The sequence below is a fragment of the Dermacentor variabilis genome, chromosome 11, assembly GCF_050947875.1.
Source record: "Dermacentor variabilis isolate Ectoservices chromosome 11, ASM5094787v1, whole genome shotgun sequence".
NCBI lineage: Eukaryota > Metazoa > Arthropoda > Arachnida > Ixodida > Ixodidae > Dermacentor > Dermacentor variabilis.
In genome coordinates, this window is record NC_134578.1 from 67,672,927 (window position 1) to 67,690,561 (window position 17,635).

Sequence of the window (17,635 nt, forward strand, 5' to 3'; positions counted from 1 at the left end):
GCTCGCGGCAAACGCTATGCACGAAATCGAGATTTCTGGTTCGCTTTTTGCTTCCCCCTACCCCTTTCCCCCGCCAACGGCGGCCGCCGCTGCTGCCACGGGTGCGCGGAGGCGAGCGCCATCTGGATGGTTTTGCAAGGAACCGAGAGGGACGCGCCGCTCCTACCTAGACAGACCTCAAACGGCAGCTGGAAACGCGGTTCCGGTTTCAATTTTCGCGTGACAGAATTATGCTTTCCCATATATTCAAATTACTGTTCGACGCTATCTTGTCTGTAGGTTGCGTGTAAGCCGTAGTTCGCGAATTTTCTGATGCTTTTTAGTTTGAGAAATGTAGTTAGTTCGGTAACGCCTATGCACCCCGCGGACACTCTGCATAGTTCGCGATGCGTGGTTCGGGATGAATTTTCTTTAATGGAGAAACCCGTCGACGCCGACACCAGTCTTTCCCCGACGCGGAGCCGTCGACGCTATCGAGTTAAATGCCTAAAATTACTTTCCAGAATCAAGAATAAAACAACCCAATGTGGCCCAGCTAACGCTTTAACATTATGGATTCATCGCGCTCTTTGGCCGTTGTAGCCCTTGCGCCATAAAACAATAATTAATTAATTAACATTATGGAATCAAAATTACCTATGCTGATAATTATTCAGTGCTCGTTGGTACACCGTAATAACTAGACGTTCCGCTATGTTTCAACATGTACGGTGACCTGGAGCTTCTTATAAATGACCTAGGACAAACGTTCATTATGTTATTCACTTATGGCCTTCTTTGAACGATGTGATTGGACATGAACGCTGCCTATTTATTTATTTATTAATACATACTGCCGCCCCTTTATGGGGCTATTGCACGAGTCGGTCAGACAAAAAGAAGTCATACAAAAAAAGAAGTGAACATTAGCATATTGAAAATTCACAAGAAATAAGGCAGATGACAAAAATGAAACTCAAAATAACAGTAACACTGAGAGTCAGTACCAAAACGAGAATGAGTCAATACACTGTAACAACAAGAAAATACCTAAAATCAGGTGTAGTTAACTTTTCACAGGACATCGTTTAATGGCAATGACCTAATTGTCCTCTGATTGACCTAACTGACCTAATTGTATGAGTCGGTCTGTGCAAGTTTCTAGGAACCACCAGTTTGAGCGGAGGTAACAGTAAACGCCTAGCTAATACACTCTGCTGTCTTGAAGGTTGGCGCAGTTTCTATTACCTCATACAGATCGCCCAGTATATCATTAAGCTGCCTTAGGTATTTGCTTTCGTAGTCGATAAGATACCGCCCGCTGAACAGAAAAGAAATCCGTGAAATTATAGCTAAATTACGCTTTATCACTAGGTGCGGTTGATTTCTTAACCAAACTTATTGACCGCATGAGTTTTAGAAAGCGAGTATTACATATGAAGCGAAAGTAATCACTAATAGCTGTAGAACGTACCCCTGCTAGCTGATAGCCTCAGTCTACAACACAAACGCGGCCGTAGTATTACAGTCACTGCGGCGGCCAGAGCAAGGCACAATGAGCCTATCCAGCTGGCGCTTTCGCTGGCACTGCTGCCTAAGTTGGTTGGTTTACCTCTTTGCGATAAATGCATTTAGTTACAATGGATTCATTTCTGGTTCTGATAAAGCATCGCTTAGAAACGTGGAGACGGCGCCCTTCAACTTAAAAATATAAGCTAAAAAGTTGCACTTTTCAAGTTTTCCTGGCCTCCACATGATCAAGGTCAATTATTGAGTTCGTCTTTAGGATTTCAAAAATAATCAGAGTACAAAATGCGCATACGCATCAGATTAGTGTTTCCGAATGCCCAGATATGCACCTGTCTAAGGCGTTTTGCGAGGGTTTGTTTTTTTTACGGTTACTTTTATGGGGAATGAGTCAAGGCGTATGCTGCGTGACACGATGGCTTGTCTACTCAGCACGTATTGCTCCACCTGAAATACAATGTCCTAGCCTTTCCTAATGCTGCACAACACCGCGCCATCCTTGCCATAGACCTCAGGAGGGCGCTTGATAACCTCGTCCAGACTTTCCTTCTCAAAAAGTAAACAGCCACACACTTCGGTACGAAGGTGTAGTCTCGTAACCATGAATTTCTACATACTACATTTGGTCTAGAGAAAAAGTCGATATGATGCTTGTTTACCTTTGTCTCCTTCCGCCCTATAGACTACCTGCAGACAAAATTCGATACAGTCTCCATGTATCCTTGTTGGTGATTTGTCTACAGACTGCCCGTAAACGGCGGTCGATAAGGTGCTGATATTGACAGGTGAACTTGTTTATCTTTTACTTGTGAGCGATTTTCGCCGTCGAACAGATGTTATGGCTCAGCGCAAGACGCGCCTGCTTGTATCAGAAGTTTCTGGAATGTTAACGATGGTTCTATCTGCTGTCTATGTAACCTTCTGTAATCTAATTGCACATAAGTGTGACGCGAATGGTGTAGAACTTTCTAGAATACACATGAGCACCAGCAATTACTCTGGAACGTTCGGTGGCTCATGCATGAAAGCTGACGCATTTGACCCGCTGATCTGATTTTCGGCAATCGCTGACTGTGTTCGCCGCTGTCGCCGTTCTTTAAGTGCAGCCTATTTTTGAGGGCACGTGTCCGCCCAATAAAACGATAGTTTGTTTATTCCCAGTTTGGTGCTTTCTTCACCGTCACTACTACGTGACATCTGGTGGAGGTTCTTTGCGTTGATGTACAGGACGCCTTCACAAAGCCGCGACCCAAGTCCGAACGCGGAAGACAACACTAATGTCGCCACGAACCTGCGAGGCAGCCACAGGTTGTAAGGACTGCCCCCGGAGCACGGTCTTTTGCATGAGACGACCAGGAAAATGGCCAGCAAGTCAACCACAACGGCAGCCCCAACGTCCCCCATCGAGCTGCAGCAGCCCAGGGAGCCTCCTACGTTCTGCGTATCAACATTGTAGGGTCCCGAAAGCTGGCTTCAAACGAATGAGAGGGTCACTACATTGAACAGATAGAACAGCGACGACAAAGTGCGACATGTCTTTTTCGTATTTGAAGACGCCGTCAGGACGTGGTTCGAGAACTGAGAAGGCACCTTATAGACGTGGCACCTGTTGCGAAGCGGCTTCCTGCAGACATTCACAAGAATCATACGCCGAGAACGGGAGCAAGCTCTTCTAGAAACCCGGGTGTAGCTGCCTAATGAGACCATCGCGATCGTCACCGAGGAGATGAACGGTCTGTTACACCACTCCGGCGGGAAATGTGTGAGGAGAGGAAAGTCCGCCTACTCAAGCGTGCTGTGATGGACGCACTTTTCGCCGAAATTATACGAAGCCCACCGAAAACCGTCGACTAGTTTCTTCGCGATTCCACCAGCATCGGGAAGACACTCGAAATGCGCCAGCGGCAATTCAACCGCCGCACGAACTCTACAAACTACACCGGAGTTTATTCACTGGCCACCAAGGTTCTGCCCGAGACTACCAGGCCAATCGCACGGGAAGAGGTCGCACCCAAGGTCGCAGCCCCAAGTGGCCTCAATCGCCCAAATCGTCAAAGAAGAGGTTCAGCGATGACTTGGAGTTCCTGAGGTGCATCCGCTATTACCGCAGCCCCAGCCAGAAGTGATGACATACGCCGCCGTCACCCGCTGTCAAAGTCCCCCTCCGCCACCACGCCAGGGCCCTGTAACGCCGCAATTCCCTCGTCCACCGCCGCCACCGCCGGCACACCCACCCGTCACTCAGTGCAGCAGCGCGAGGAACACGGATATTTGGTGCACCGCCGACCACCGCCCGCTCTGCTCACATTCCGGGGAAGTCGGCCATGTGTACCGACGATGCCCATACCGCGACTTGGGACTGAGAGGGATGGCCGGCAATGCGCCGAGTCTACAGCTTGAAGAGCGCCCTCGTGACATCGCCGACTACCTCGCCGCCCCTCAGCGGAGTTCTTGACTATGGTCCAGTTCACTGTCACCAGTTCGCTAGCTGTCACCACAGCGCCCTCCATACACTGGCCCAGCCCGGGGCGATCCGTCAGCCCATATCCGGAAAACTTAAAGCAGCAACAGATGGAGGTACAGTTGCTGTTGGTGGAACTGGCGAAGATCCTTGGCCGCCGACGAAGATGCCGAATGGACTATCTCAACGACATGAACGACGACATGCCTCCGTCCCGACAGTCTGGAAGCAAGGAATACGCTGGCGAAAGACAACCTGACGACGCCACGTACTGGCCGCAGGTCAACACGACGCATCCGTGGTCAGACGCCAAGACCTAACTGAACTGCAAGACAAAGAACCACCGACCTCGACGTGCTTCTCAATGGCCACGCAGTCACCGCTTTAGTGGACACAGGAGCCGATTAGTCCGTTATCAGTTGACCAATCGCCACCCAGCTGAAGAAAGTTAAGGACTACTGCATGACACCTCATAACGCCGACAGTAATCTGCACAGCAAGAATTACGGTTCGTGACCATACATGTCCTGGCACCTCCTTATCTTCCCACAGTGTTCAGGAGACGTCATTCTCGGCATGGATTTCCTGAACCAACACGGCGGGTCTTCGACCTGAAATCGAAGACACACACACACACACACACACACATATATATATAAATATATATATATATATATATATATATATATATATATATATATATATATATATATATATATATATATATATATGTGTATGTGTGTGTGTGTGTCTTCGATTTCAGGTCGAAGACCCGCCGTGTTAATATATATATATATATATATATATATATATATATATATATATATATATATGTATACTGTAGCCTTCCTACCTGGAACGGCAGTAGCAATGACATAATCCAATGCCCGCAGGGGCGTCTGCGTCAGCAGGCGTTTGGTGTGTTGCGCCACCACGTACCCGAGCACACGAGGGTTGGACCCTCCCGCGTGTAGCCGTGCGCGGCTTAGCCGTGTCTGGGGAAACGGGGACCCTGGAGGTTGAGCCGATGACGGGCGTTTGGACCTTTAAGGCCCCCCCGCGGAGGCAACACGCCTCTTCGGCCTCGGCTTCCCATAGACGGCACCTCCAGACTGACCCACCTGGAGGAAATCGGCAGTCACCTTTTCCTGTCCTCCTCTCCAATCTTCGTCTTTCTCTCCCACTGTTACATCTTTCCTGTCTTCTCCTCACTTCTTATTACTTCCTTTCTTCACGGCGGCAAGGGCTAACCTTGTGTATCTGCCCTCCCTTGGGTAAAATATATTAGGTTATAGTGGCAATGTACGGTTGGCGCTTGCAGCCTTACGCGTTAAGACCTGCAGCGTCCCCATGTTGGGCTCCGTGGTGGGTGGCCGCCATTGCTGCCGAAAACGAACCGAAATACCATGGGAACACCCGCATTTCCCCGCCTACTTGATCGTCACCCTCAGAAGAGGGGACGCACCGAAGACTTCAGCACATGTTTGACCCGCATAAAAGAGAACTACCCGAAGTACCATGTTGTCCATAGTGAAAATCCTTAAAAGCAAGCCAGATTCATTTCGCCATTCACCGTAGCAAAATCTTTGACCGAAGCCTTAGGGTCAGGTTATAAGGCAACGAAAATGGCTAGCGGGGACCTTCTCCTTGAGATCCCTCAGAAGCATCAGTACGAGAAGCTTGGCAGTCTCGTGACATTTGGTAACATTCCTATTTCTGTTACACAACACCGAACAATGAATAGCTCAAGGGGAGTCGTGTCAGAGGCAGACCTCCTACACTTGACAGAAACTGAACTCCTGGAAGGGTGGAAAGAACAAAATGTTACTGACGTAAAACGTATTACAATTAGACGAGACAACAAGGACATCCCCACTAAACATCTTATCCTAACATTTTCATCCAGCGTGCTGCCAGACACCATTGAAACAGGATACATCAGGTTAAATGTACGACCATTTATCCCCAACCCTAGACGATGTTTCAAATGTCAGAGGTTCGGCCATGGCTCGCAGAGCTGCCGTGGTCAAATAACTTGGGCAAAGTGTGGAGTCCAGGGCCACCCCTCAGACAACTGCAGTGGCACACCTCACTGTGTGAAGTGCAGTGGTGACCATCCAGCCTACTCACGCTCCTGTCCGAACTGGAAGAAATAAAAAGAAATAGTTACCCTCAAAGTCAAAAAAAAACATTTCATTTAAGGAAGCCCGTAAAAGGTGCTCTCCATTCCACAACACCTTATGCTGATGCGGCGCGTCGGGGGGCAGCGTCGCAGCGGCAATCGCCGAGTGCCTTGCCCGCGTGCAGCGAGCAGGCACCTTTGGCTCCTGCCCCCAGGGTGGAAGTAGATGAGCCTACTCCATCGAAGCAGCAAACAGGCCAGGCTACCCTTGGGTTGCCGGCCCCACAAGAGTTATCTGTGGCAACCTGCGCTACACGCAGCGATCCCGCAGTACCGATAGTGGCCCCGAAGGTAGGCGCAGCCGAGGCTGCCTCGACCTCCCCGGCCCCTCCCAGCGCTGGCAACAGCCGGCGCAGCCAAATTCCACAGGGAGCCCCATCGACCTCCGGGCTGGTGGGCGCAGGGGTCTTGCCTTCCGAGGTGATACTCTCCCGAAAAACTTCTCGCTCGCAAGAGCGCGTGTCCGGCGCCTCACAAGAGGCAACGGACACAACACCATCCCCACGGCGCACCAAGCGCCTAAGGAGCCGCGAGGTTCCCTCGAACGCTTCAGAAAAAGCAAAACCCCGGTTACAGGGCCTCAAGAGAGCTCTGTAGCCTAAGGCATCACCTGCCTTTCCGTAGACACAGTACTTATTTAAATTAAATATGGATACACAAATTATTCAATGGAACATCAGAGGTCTCCTGAGAAACCTTGATGATTTGCAAGAACTTATCCACAAACACAATCCAAAAGTGCTGTGTTTACAGGAAACACACTTAAAACCAATATACACAAACTTTCTTCGACAGTATGTTACGTTTCGCAGAGATCGCGATGATGCCCTCGCATCATCGGGTGGTGTTGCCATTGTTATTCAGAAAGGGATAGCGTGTCAACGTTTGCAGCTACAAACGCCCCTTGAAGCAGTAGCGGTTCGTGCTGTTCTCCTCAACAAACTTATCACTGTCTGCTCGCTCTACATACCCCCACATTACAACTTAACTAAACATGAATTTCAGTCCTTCTTAGATGAGTTGCCAGAACCTTAGGTTGTGCTTGGGGATTTCAATGCGCACAACTGCCTGTGGGGCGACTCTCGTATAGATGCGCGAGGTGGTCTTGTTGAACAGTTCCTTCTCTCCTCTGGTGCATGTCTGCTGGATGAAATGGCACCCACATATTATTCTCTCACAAACAGAACATTTTCTTCAATTCACCTCAGCCTAGTTTCCCCGTGTATACTGCCCGAACTCGACTGGGAAGTTATCAACAATCCTTACGGAAGTGACCACTTTCCCATACTGCTAAGAACACCTAGAGAGAACGAATATGCACCACAGGCTCCTAGGTGGAAGATTGACACAGCTGACTGGGAGAAATTCCGAACCCTAACTAGCATATCATGGGATGATATGTCCTCGCTAGGAATTGATGGTGCTGTTGAGTATTTTACAGCCTTTATAATAGATGCTGCATCAAAGTGCATATCAGAAGTAAATGGTCTGGCATGCAAACGGCGTGTCCCGTGGTGGAACGACGATTGTAGGATCGCTCGTAAAAAACAGAACAAAGCGTGGGGTTTGCTACGCGTCTCTCCCACTGCGGAGAATCTTTTTAACTTGAAGAAAATAAAGTCCCAAGGCAGGAGAACCCGCCGACAGGCTAGAAGAGAAAGTTGGGAAAAGTTTTTATCGAGTATAAATTCCTATACAGATGAGGCCAAAGTCTGGAACAAGGTTAATAGGATAAGAGGGCGACAAACATATTCACTACCTCTGGTAAACACACAGGGCGATACACTGAAAGACCAGGCAGACTCACTTGGGGAGCACTTTGAGCGAGTGTCGAGCTCAACGCACTATTCCCAATCCTTTCTTAAACATAAAGAAATAACAGAACGTAAGCCAATCATACGAAAATCCAGGCAGAATGAACCGTATAACTGGCCTTTCAGTATTGCCGAGTTGAGAGCTGCCTTGAACACATGCAAAAGCACTGCACCGGGACCTGACAGAGTCATGTATGACATGATCAGAAACGTACATACTGACGCACAAGTTACACTTCTTACACTATTCAACACTATTTGGGCTTCGGGATACCTCCCATCCACATGGAAAGAAGCGATTGTGGCCGCTGTTCTAAAGCAGGGAAAAGACCCTTCCTTGGCAAGAAGTTATCGTCTGATAGCTCTAACAAATTGCATGTGTAAGATTTTTGAAAAAATGATAAATCGCAGACTCATACATTTCCTTGAGCTCAACAATATGCTCGATCCTTGTAAGTGTGGCTTCAGAGAAGGGCGGTCGACAACCGATCATCTGGTGCGCATTGAAGGAAATATCCGTGATGCATTTGTACACAAACAGTATTTCCTCTCCATATTCCTTGACATGGAAAAAGCGTATGACACGGCATGGCGTTACGGGATCTTGCTAGACCTGTCGGAGATGGGAATCCGTGGAAATATGCTGAACATGATTGAAAGTTTTTTGTCGGATCGTAGCTTCCGCGTGAAAATCGGCAATGTATTGTCGCGACCTTTTATTCAGGAAACAGGTGTACCCCAGGGAGGAGTACTCAGTTGCACTCTCTTTATCGTTAAAATGAACACACTTCGTCCTTCACTGCCACCGACCATTTTTTATTCCGTCTACGTAGATAACATACAGCTAGGCTTCAAATCTTGCAACCTTACAGTGTGTGAAAGACAGGTACAGCAGGGCTTAAACAAGGTGTCCAAGTGGGCAGACCAAAATGGATTTAAAATCAACCCGCACAAAAGCTCTTGTGTTCTCTTCACAAGAAAGAAAGGCCTGGTACCTGATCCCTGTGTAGAACTGGGTGGACAACAAATTCCCTTCTAGAAAGAGCACAAATTTCTAGGTGTCATTCTCGACTCCAGGCTCACTTTCATTTCACACATCAAATATCTTAAAGGAAAATGTCTAAAAACGATGAACTTACTTAAAATCCTATCCCACACTACATGGGGTAGCGACAGACAGTGTTTATTGAATATTTACAAGAGCCTAGTTCGATCACGGTTAGATTATGGTGCCGTAGTATATCACTCTGCCGCACCGAGCGCGCTTAAGATGTTAGACCCCGTTCACCATCTGGGTATCCGTCTGGCCACTGGCGCATTTAGGACAAACCCTGTTGAAAGCCTATATGTAGAGTCAGATGAGTGGCCACTCCATCTTCAGAGAACAAACATCAGCTTAACGTATTTTCTCAAGGTTCGCTCTAATAAGGAACACCCGTGCTACACAACCGCTAACGACTTGACGTGTGAAACACTTTTTCATAACATACCCTCTATGAGACTTCCTTTCTCACTGCGTGCAAGAGAACTTAGCACGGAAACGGATGTCCCAGTTCTCGAACAACGCCTAATGCCTCCAGCTAAGCTAGTACGGCCCTGGGAGTGGCAGCTGATAGAATGTGACGCATCCTTTGTACAGGTCACTAAACATGCGCCAGAGACACATATCAAAATGCACTTCTTGGAGCTCCAGTGCAAGTACTCTTGCACAGAGTTTTACACAGACGCTTCTGAGTCGCATGCCGGGGTGTCCTACGCAGCCATTGGCCCATCCTTCTCGGAATCCGGTGTACTGCGCCCTGAAACAAGCATATTTACGGCTGAGGCTCATGCACTATTGTCGGCTGTGAAACATATCAGAAAATCAGATATTCAAAAAACAATTCTATTTACAGGCTCCTTAAGCGTCGTAAAAGCCTTGAAGTCACACTGTAAACACAGAAACCCCGTAATTACTGAGCTCTATTCCATTCTCTGTAGAGCGTATATGTCTAACCAGCATGTCATTATATGCTGGGTGCCCGGACATAGGGGCATCGAGGGTAACCTTCTAGCAGACCAGATGGCCACATCAATTTCATTGCATGCAGCTAATCCTACTGCTTCGGTCCCTGTCAAAGACATGAAGCCTTTTTTAAGAAGGAAACTGCGAAACCACTGGCAACGTAAGTGGGACGCAGAAGTACATAACAAACTGCACGTGATAAAGCCACAGTTAGGTTATTGGCCCTCCGTAACAAAATCACGGCGAATAGATGTCCTGTTTTGTCGCCTCAGAATAGGACATATATTTGGCACGCATAACTATTTACTCACTGAAAATGATCCTCCAACCTGTGGTAGATGCGGGGAGAGGCTGACCGTCCTCCACGTCCTCCTGGAGTGTCGGGCAGCCGAATCTGAGAGAAAGAAACATTTTCCCCTAGCATACCGGCAGCAGATGCCCCTTCATCCTGCAATGCTACTCGGCCCAGAACCTTTATTTGACACCAACGCAGTCCTAAGTTTCCTGAAAGATGTTGTCCTGCATGCTTTTAGCCACACATGTTCGTAGCGGGTCCTCTCTTCAGAGGATGCCGCTGCGATAGCTCTTTGGTATAGCACGCGCCTCTAGGCCCTCGTGTTTCAAGGACTCTTGAGAGGCAGCAGTGCACCAAGTAATTTTACCATTTTATATATTTTATATTTTGCATCATTCTTCTACGATGGATTTTAATATACATAGTATTCGTCATTAGTCATCGCCATAATTTTATAGCACGTAGTTTTTACGCACCTTACAGCGACTATTTTTAGGCCACTTTACAGCCAAGTCACATCTTTCTTCACAGATCTCATCATTCCACTGCTAAATCACTAACACTGTCTTGGCGCTCTTTGGCCATATCTGGCCCTTGCGCCACTAAACCACACACATTCATTCATACATAATCCAAGTGAGAGGGGTGTCGTCCGTCATTTTATTCCAACTTCTTCGTCATCACTTCTCCCCTAGCCCACTTTGTCTTCTTCCATGCAACCAGCGCAGACGGCGTCACTCTTCCGGACTTCTTTTGATTACACCTCCTGGGGTTATGCTTGGATCTGTTAACAATAATGGCACGCTCCCTTTGAGCTGAGGCTCCGGTGTACCAGACGTTCTCCAATATTCCATACTGCGATGCAGTCTTAACCACTTGAAATGGTCCACCAAAATTAGAATTGGAAGGTGCAGCTTCTTTCCTTACAAGGGCTTAGTCTCCAGGTTGTATGTCCGGTATCCCGCTACTGTGCCTTTCATCTAAGTTTCTATTCATGCGGCGCTTGTAGACGTCCTGTTCTCTGACAGTTTTCCTTGCTTCAGCGAGCTCGGGGTTCTCTAGGAGGCCTAGCTCATGATCTGCAGGAGGTAGGGGCGCTGTACCCGAAGCCTAAACTAGTGGCGTACGATCTGTTGTGATATTTCACAGCGGCCTCAAGACAGCACTTCCAGCCACCGGCAGAGTCTGGATACATCTTCAGATACTGTTTGACGTCTCGTATGGCACGTTCCGCTATGCGTTTGCTGCCGGGTGGTATGGATAAGAATACTTAATCATTATGCCGTGATCCGGTGCCCAGTTTAATAATTTGGAACTCCGGAAACCGGAGTGCCGCTCATCTGTTGCTGGCGAGCAGCTTTGTGTGTTTAAAACATTCGGCCTTGTGGAGATCTGTTACGATTTTTGCGTCTTCTTTGCCAGCTTTAGCTGCAATCTTCCTTGTGCACTGGAGAGCAAGAAAGCTTGCGTTCGCTTGCACAAGAAAGAAGGCAAGAAAGCTTGCGTTCCTTCCCCCTTCGTTTTGAGCTCCGCAAAGCCCAAATGAATTTCTACGAACTCGACGCTTGAGTATTCAGTGTTTGTCATAACTTCTGTCCATTGTTTGAATTTAACTTTGTTCACCTGGTTGAGGTGGCAAATACGGATATAATGGCTGATGCCGTTTTTCATGCCTGGTCATGTGAATCTCATGAGCAATTTCTTATAAGTGCGCCAGAAGCCATCATGCCCGCCCGATTCAGGAGTCTCGTGATACAGGTGAAGAATCCTTGGAACCTTAGTTGGCGGTACGTGGTACTTTTCATTGATAAACTGGAGTTCTTCGGTAGCTTCCCCCTCCAACCCCTTATACCGTGTCGTAATACATGCGCTAGTTACTACTGAAACAAAGGCCCTATTTACGTAAAAGTATACCAATATGTTTTTATTCCAATGTCCTTACGTCAAAATTGCGCAACGGCCGACGCAAGCATCGGGCGGTGACCCGCAGAGTTGTCTGAACAGACCAATCAAACGCTCACCTCGTTTATAGCAGGTCACTTTTGTTAGCTTTAAAAACGAATAACATTGCCTACACTGAGCCGCTTGTCTTATCTAATTGGCTGACAAGAGGCGAAGAGCACGCTCAAATGGAGAGGGATTCGATGGGGCCGATCCAGTGCACTGAAAATCGATAACCGGATGATTAGGACGGTGCCGGCGTCTGTGATTAGTCCACTTTCCCTTACTTGCTGTGGCTGGTCGAAAATCGCCACGGCATGCAGCGGAAGGTTAATAATGTCGCTAAACCGGATCCTCAGCAAAGAATAGTTGGCAGAACTAGGTTGCCAACGTTCTGAAAGTGCTCGAAAACGTTACACGACCACGGAAAAAGGTTTATTGTATGCAAATAAACCCATGTTCTCCTGCTTGTGCGAGTAGCCAGTGCCTGAGCCATCGGCGGCGGCCATCTATTATTCCTTTCAGAACGGGGCAGCCTGCGCCTATTCACAAGAAAATCAAGTTTTTTTTTCGGCATATTAATGCATCTTTAGGGCGTACACGTAAATTTGACGTGTTCAGTTCTCGCAGTTTTGTGACGTCGCGTGACAGGCAGGTGAAGTGGGTGTTGCCCGAAATCATTTGACCAATAGCCCAGCGGTAATGGCGAAAAGGAGTCGAATCATAAACAACTATTTGTCTTTTGTTCATTCCAGTCATGCATAATCAGTGTGTTAACGTCCTACCAGGTTGGGTGCTATTGCGGTTTTCGTGACGTCGTATGACAGACAGGCGAAGTTGGAGTGGTTCAAAAAAGTTTTCGACCAATGGCGGAGGGCTCACCGCAGAATCGGAATAGAAAAGTTGGGAATAGCTTTACGTTATAGCGCCCCAAGTTACAAAATTGCTTCCGAGTTCTTTCTATAGTGTTCGCAGTATGGCTCTAGCTGTAGCTTCTAATATGCCGAAGTTACAAGTAGAGAAGTTACGATCAAGTTACGCTGACGAAAGGCCGATACAGAGGCCCTTCGACGTAAAAATTTTCCAATATGTTTTTATTCCAATCTCCTGACGTCAAATTTGCGTAACCGCCGACGCAAGCATCGGGCGGTTACCCGCATTTTTTTCTGAACAGACGAATCAAACGCTCTCCTCGTTTATAGGAGGTCAATTTTGTTTGCTTTAAAAACGGATAGCATTGCCCACACTGAGCGGCTTATCTAATCTAATTGGCTTATAGAAGGCAAGGAGCACGCTCAAGCTGAGAGGGATTCGATGGGGCCCAGCCAGTGCACTGAAAATTGACAACCGTTTGAAGAGGGTGGTGCCGGCGTCTACGATTGGTCCGCTTTCCCTTACTTGCGATCGCTGGTAGAAAATCGCAGCGGCTTGCAACGGAAGGCTAAGAATTCCTCTCAAACGGATCCTCACCAAAGGAGCGTTGGCAGAGTGAGGTCGTAAAAGAGCCAAAAGTGCTCGAAAACGTTATACTGCCACTCAAACAGTTTTATTGTACGGAAATTAATCGAAGCTCAGCGGCTGGTTCGAGTAGCCAGTGGCGGAGCGATCGGCGGCAACCATCTTTTATTCCTTTCGAAATGGGGCAGCCTGTGGCTATTCAGAGAAAAATTCTGTTTTGTTAATCATATTGCTACGGAATTGTATTACCGGTGACGAAGAGGCTAGCAGTAAGAAGACGACGACCACGATTGGAGGCTAGCGCGGGTTGTTGCCTCTTGGCCAAGCGCGGCGTATTACGTTGTAAATATACTTGTATATAGCTTTTCATCTGCGCCTTCTTACGTAACAATATTAATGAATCTTTAACGTGTTCACGTCACATTGACGCGCTGAGTTTTCCCGCTTTTTTTACGTCGCGTGACAGGCAGGTGAAGTGTATGCAGCCGAAAACTTTTGACCAATAACCGAAGGTTATTGGTGAGAAGGTGCCGGATAAGAAATAACTATTCTCTTTTGTACAGTCCAGTCATGCATATTCAGTGTGCACACGTCATATGACGCGCGGAGCTATCGCGGATTTCGTGGCGTCGCGTGACAGACAGTCAAAGTGGGTGGACCAAAATTGTTTTGGACCAATCTCGGAGGATTGATTACAGAATTTGAATAGAAAAGTTTGGAATAGTTTTGTGCTATAACGCCCATGTATTTCTCAAATAAGTACGACAACGAAAACATTGATCTTGCGTTTATTTAAAGCAGCAGATATACATATATATATATATATATATATCAGCGTTAGTATCTTCGCTTGAGTGCATATGTTTGTTTTAATACTGGCATCGTCCTTGTTTACATTTCTGAAATTGAAAATAGGTATTCAGTATTACCAACTAACGTCCAGTAATCCAGCATTTGCGACAACAGTGGACGTTATTGTGATTCTACAGTTTTAACGTTGTGTAATGTTCTCAGGGCGCTCGCGAGAAATTGGTATATGCGAGATTTCGTTATTTTTTGCGTTCTGAAATGTCATGCTTTTTACGCTGCAATAATGCGCACGACATTGCTGTCTTAGTTCGTATTTATTTCTATAATTGCTCTCAGAGCGAGCCTTTGTGATCACATCTTCACCGACATCATCTAAATTTCAGCAACAATACATTGATGTGCAGTAAACGGTGCACGATAATTGGAAATCTATAACAACAACAGAACATGGTAGGCGCGAAGGACAGCGTCGACAGCAATGCCTGAAAGAATGAGAGTCTTCCGGTGGGCCAAATCTACATAGCCGCCTTTCGAATGCTGCGCATGATATGAACATTTAGAATGGCTCTGCCATGAATGTTAGATGTTCTGCTGCGAACTGGTTATGCCAAATATTTTTTTAGGGCCATAGCAGAATCTTTCATCGCGTTTTATTTAAGCAATGCTAGATCAAGAACTTGGGGTCTGGTCAATTATCTATAAAGTGGGGCACACCTAAGCGAGTGACAGTGGTTGCCAACATATTAGGTTTCACACCTCCAAAACATCTTATGAAAGGGCAATTTAAGAAATGGGGACTGAATATACAAAGGTTGCAGATAGTCTTTCTGCGCCAATAGAGTTCATTTTGTTGGGTAGCTTCTTGTTTCTTGAGTTTCGCATATCGTTCGCGAGCTCTTAATGTATATGGACTTTTTTATAGGAGAAAGGCCCCAAAAGATTTAGTTATTATTGTGCGGATGGTTCTCGACCGCAGATGCTTTTAACAATATTCAGCACGGAGACTTAGTATTAGACCTAAATTATATTGTTGTTTTGTAATATATATTTGAATGATTCATGAATTACATAATTGTTTCGATTGCGAATGAATGTTTTCTGCGAACTTTGTTCACAAGTATATTCTCGCCCAAATTGAGACCACTGCGCCTTTGATGATTCGGAATAGTTCATTGTTTTGGTTACAGCGAATGGTAGTGCGTAAAAGGAGTAGGTCACGAGGATGTGCAAGTGTCCTTCAGGAAAATTGTTTCAGCCAAGAACCTTGCCACACGCATAGTTTTGCAAATCGCGCCACAAATAATGCGCAGCCAATGAAACGCACAACAGGAAAACGAAGACAATAAAAACCAATATTTTAAGATAGTTAAGCCATTTAAAAAATTATTGTCCACATACGTATGAATTGCAGGTTTTTGTCAAACAATATATGGTGGCATCTCTAATGCACGATTCATGAGATGTGTTGATGGTTTCGCTTTTTGTGAACAAAGGGATTGCATCGTACTTGTAGGTTCTCAAAACAACATTATTATAAGATAGGAACAGCACCAACAGTAGCTTGAATTAAGTGCGAGAAGCACATTTGGCGCAATTCTGTGAGTTTTTTAATATGTTCGATTACGCACCTGCTGGTATGACCAAGATAGTTATTGATGCGGGGCTTCAGAATGTGGTAGATAACCCACGTACTGCTTTCCACAAAACGAGATTGCTGGCGCTAAAATTATCAGGATTACTTTTCCTTGGTGCGCAATTTTCGGATCTGAAATCGGATCTGCAAATTCGCCTAGGAGAATTCTGATGACACACTTCTTGGTCGTTTCATCCCGAACAGCTGTTCTGATACTTACAGCAAAACACCAGTTAAGTAGCCTGGTTTCCTAGACGTGATAACTGTTACTGGCCAATTAGGTTGATGAAATACATTGTTGAACCTTATATTAGTTAACTCATAACGGTGCATATATACAACCGTGCATGGGATGAACGCTGCAGACGCCATTGCGTAAATTTGACCATTCAAAATGCTACCGATTTCATCGCACATTGAAACGAATGATGACTATTACGACAAACAAATAAAATTTCAATATTTCCTTTATTATGCGTTCTAATTTCGAGAAGCGCAATATGATAAAGTCTTCTGGTCATCTAGAAGAATTACACACTTCTTTCCTCAGTACCCTTTGGCAAGCCTATCGCGTACGTGGTCCTCCAGCTATTCTGTTTGTCATCGTAACTGGTAGAAAAGGGTGAATATGGGTATGCACCCAGTAACCGCTGGCTGAATTCACATAGCGCTTCATTAGTAAACGCTCTATGCCATTGGCTGACCCCATTGGCTGATAAGATGTCAAGCATCAGGATTGGCTGAATTTTTTCGTTACGATTAATTATAGCGTACGAGCTTTTCGTGAATATGGGCCCACGTTCTTCGCGCGAAATTTATCCCGGAATTGCGATTTAACCTAACTGCCTCTAAACACTTTCCCGTAATAGTTTCCACCCATAGCCGTGAATGTGTGATGTCAATAAGTGGGAGGTCATTGTTGTGTCGACTACTTCGACGCAGTCTGAAACCACATCAGACTTATTCCTTCGTACGCTCTGCCAACAGTTAGTACATCCACGGCGTCGCCGTTTTGAACTGTGCGCTGAATTCTTCACTCATGAAAATACGCTCATGTCGAAACCAAATAACACGTGGCCGCAATTAAGCAATTCCGCTTCTTGCCATAGCTTACTGGTGATTTTTTTTCAAAAAGTTGGTGTTATGGTTCCGTTATTTGAAACTGAAATGACGCGGCGGGTAACACAAACCCACGTTTTTTACAAGAATTCAATATTGTTGCATTGCAAAAAAGAATTGTCACGGGTAAATAAATAGTGTGCAGGTTTTACGTCCTATGGGAACCATTCATATGCGAAGCGCTTCGCTGCCACTAGCAGATACCTAGCTATGCAGTTCCACTTGTTCTTCACAGCGCTAACGGATCGCCCATACCTTCGTAGAAGTGCCGCAAATGTGTACGTCTTTGGGACGCCAGCGTTTGCACCATAACAGCGATAATATAACGCGAGTGGCAACATTAGTGCTAGGGTGATGGAATGCCGACTTAGTTATGCTTTCTACTCTGGTGAAGGAACGTTACAACCTTGT